Source organism: Cupressus sempervirens, chromosome 10 (assembly GCF_028749045.1).
Source record: "Cupressus sempervirens isolate cs-2001-9-10 chromosome 10, ASM2874904v1, whole genome shotgun sequence".
NCBI classification, from domain to species: domain Eukaryota; kingdom Viridiplantae; phylum Streptophyta; class Pinopsida; order Cupressales; family Cupressaceae; genus Cupressus; species Cupressus sempervirens.
In genome coordinates, this window is record NC_143127.1 from 2,952,101 (window position 1) to 2,956,217 (window position 4,117).

Here is a 4,117-nt window from a genome sequence, read left to right on the forward strand (position 1 = left end):
ATAACAAATTTCATCCTTGTAGAAAGCTTCCTAGGATGTTTGTGTGTTTGACGTGCTTGCTCCAAAATTTTGCCTGCTTGTTTGTTCATAGCTTTTGAATGAATGTTTGCCAACTTTGGTCAAAATCCCAAAAAAGCAGAAATCTCCCAGCTCAAGGCATACTTAGCGCAGTCACTGCCTCATCAGAAAATCATCCAAGCTCCCCTGCTGCAACCGAATCTATCTAGTTCCTTGCTTTAGAACAATCCCAAATCCAAAGTCTCTCCAAATCATCCCCCCCAGCCAGCTAGCAACCCAATCCAAAATCACACCCAAGCCTTTAGAGAGTTGTTGTTATTCTACTAGAATTTGCTATCCAATCAATCCGACCAATCCACCAGCCTCACCAAGGTTATCCCTTTGACAGAGCTTTGTCTAGGGTAATCTAGCTTTGTCACTTGTTATCCCTCATCACCTTGAGCTAAAGGTTGGGATCCACAAGTTGTCAATCTCGTGTCATGCCCATAGGATCATTAGTCTATCCTTAAGTTGACACAATCTCCACCAATCTAGCGCATAGGAAAGCAAAACTCTCACTTTTTGACAGCATGCCCTTGAAGTCTTCCATCCATAGGAAAGCCAAAAATCTCTAGCCAATCCTCCTTAGGTCTGTCATACAACTTTGACTCTCCCTAAGAAATCCTTCATCAACCAATCCAAAATTTGCGCTTAATCCAAATCCAACCATGAGCTTTCGTGTTCATCCGTATGCAAGACCCCATCCCCATCCGACTCATCATCAAAACATGAAATCCCAAACCTATCATGATGTGTTCGGTCGTATTGTCCTTGCTCCTGCCACCTCCTATTCCAATGATGATGAAAATCTTGTTGACTATGACGGGTATATTGAAAGCCTTAGAAACATTCCCCCAAGCATCCCACAAAATCCATTCATTCTTCCAAACTATCTAGTCATGCCATCTGATATCCCAGCTTCTCCTCCATCACCTAATCAACCAAGCTTCCAATCTTCCACCCCCATCACACTAGCTATTCCTGTCAATCCACCTCCACCTCTGACACACGAGTCTCCAAGGAATCTCCTAGAGGAAATACAAGAAAAGTCGCCTCCAGCAGTCGATAAGCCATGTCATCTAATCCAACCATGTGAAGTAGTCAGTAATGAAGCTTCCCCATCTATAATATCACCTCCATCTCCCATAGCTATCATCCCCATACCATCCATCAAATTGCTTAAAATCCTTCCACTTCCCGCAAGCATCAAAATCCCACCATCTGTCAAAACCCTCCAAATCCTATCCACATCACCTCCAAGCATTTCCCAAATCTCCCATAATGACCCTTATGCATCCATCTTCTACTCACCCATCTCCACTACTGAATCTCCCATCTATTCATATGTTGCCTTTGAAGAGTCCATCCCTTCACCTCCTATCGCACCATCCACTCCAAACCAATCCTATCAAGATCCTGCCCAAAAGCATGTTGACATCCCCCAAAGCATAAATGAAGATATCATCGTACCATGTCTTCCATCCATAGTGCAGTCACTATCCCCTCCATCTCCAAAACCTCAAGCCATACCTCCTCTACTACAAGATATCTTTTCATCCCATCAGCTAAATCAAGATCCTATCCTACCATCTCCTCCACTCCATGCTTCTATCTTACCACCTATCCAAGATATTTCACCATCTATAATATACCCTCTTGGTTCACTTACATTCATCCATAGTGGCCTCCTCTCAGCAGAAGAATTAAGAATAATATCTCCCTATTACAGTACATCTGATAAAGCACTTCCACCATTTTCTGCAAGCAAAAAGTATCCTCAGCTAGTTCAAATGCTCAATCGATGGCATTATCAAGGTCAAGGTTTAGGACCACAAGAGCAAGGAATCAGAAAGCCTATTATTGCACAAAAAAATCTAGGATTTCATGTTCTTGGATATGTATCCAAAGGCTCACCATCTAAAGGTGTTGGTACACCACACCCCCAAACCAAGCCTATCTCCAAACCCCCCATGCCAGCCTCCCATCACTCCTTCAAGAAATCTTATGTCATCCCCCCTCCACCATCTTTGCAACCTAAAACAACCTACCATATCCCCCCTTCATCCGCTAAATCCATTTTGGGTCCCTATGTCCCAAAATCTACCATCCTCCATCCTCCTATCAGCCATCATTCAAATCCTATTCCCTCCATTCCTATGCAAGATCAGCAAAGACACATATCGAGGCACATCATCCATCATCATCCCCCTACACGCTCTTCCATATCCTCTCCATCTCACAAAGCTTCTCCTAACCATCTTCCCAAAGTTTACCACAACAATGTAAATGCCAACTTCAAAATGCATAAAGCTAAAAATCCACATCCTAGGCAATCATATGTCTATTCTAAAAGACATACTCCAAAAAGGAAAAATCCAATCAAAGAATGCAAAATAATGCAAAAGCCTATGAAAAGAAAATCCAAAACCATGTGGATCCCAAAGAAAAAAGTTGAAACCCAATGCATAATGGCATCCACCATTGCTAATCCTCCATCCAGTGACTCATGTCCCCCATCTCCTAACTCCATCTTGGGTGCCTATATCCCCAAGCACGCTTCCACAAATCCTCCATCACGCCCACATCTACCATCTATCCCCCATATGCTCTTTTCACACCCGTTCCAACATGTGCCAATGTTGCTCTTGCAAGCATCCCCATCTCATGCTCCTTTCCAACCTTTTCATCCCTCCATCTCCTACCATCAATCCCATCTAATCCAATCTATTGCATAACTCACACATTCGGTGTACCAATAGCTAGCAACAAAATTGAACATTCCAACAGCCAGTGAAAAATCCCAAAATAGCCAAAATAGCTTAAGAAAGCCAAAATCATTCTAGCTAAGTCCAAAGTCAAAAAGTAAAAAAGAAAAAGAAAAATAAAGCGTCCACTGGTGAAAACTTGGCAATTCAAGCACCTTGGACAAGTACCATGATGAAAACTTGGCAAACAAGCATCATGTGTAATCTCGCCATCTCCAGCTTAGCCTATCACCCTCATGCTTTTGGTCATCTCTTGACATCCAACTCCATCTTCCAATCTATCCACCTATCCTCCACCCTCCATCTTCCATCTCACACCATCCACTTATCTCCTGCAGCTTCAACCAACCATCCCAGCTATCATCCATCTCCCTAGCCCCTTCAACTTTTTCCATCCTAGCTTCAATCCTATCACATCCATCATAAGACCGCCTTCCGCATGTTATCTTCTGATTGGGGGCACTATATTCCTTGGAGATCTTGTCTTGTCCATCCTCCCTTTTCATTGGTATCTAGCTCTAGGCTATCCTCATGCAAACCCAATGTCTTATCTTTATATCCATCATAATCCTAGCTATCTACCATCCTATCCAGCCATCTCATCCTGCTCCTCTAGCTATCCTTGGTCACAAAATCTCTCATCATCATTGGATGCATCCTGCCAAATCCATATCTTTCGCTATCACCCCACCCTTAGCTTTCGCATCTTGCACAACATCAAACCATCCCGCTATCCTATCATCCTGAGCTTTTGCCTGCTTGTAACTATCTTGGTCAGCTTCAGCTTGTAAATATCTTGGTCCGTCAGCTTGTACATCCTCTTTAGCTTAGTACAATTGTATCTATCCAACTTTTGTGTCAGTTCCTCCTTGATCAACATCTTGCACACATCGCACAACCCTTGGTTAGCTATTCCAATGCATCCTTTAGCTAGATTGCCTGTCACCAAAGTGTTATCCTTCTTAGTTCAGCTTGCCAGATGCATCACTCACATAGATCCATCGGCTTAGGTGCTCTCCGATAGATCCTTGTAGGATATAGCTTTCATCATGTCTGATCTTGGTCTGTTAGTACCTTGTCCTACCCATCTAGTTGGCAAACGGTTCTCTTTTGGATTTTCACTTTCTTTTGATTTGGAATCTTCCCTTTTGGGTCTTGAAGTATATTTTCCAAGCAATCTTTTTGTTCCCTCCTCAAGGTTGCCACGATCTTCCATATCATGGTATGCTACGAATGGGGCACTCTGAGCTTATGGTTTTGATTAAGTCTTTCGTTTGTTTCTTTTTTGCTTGTGG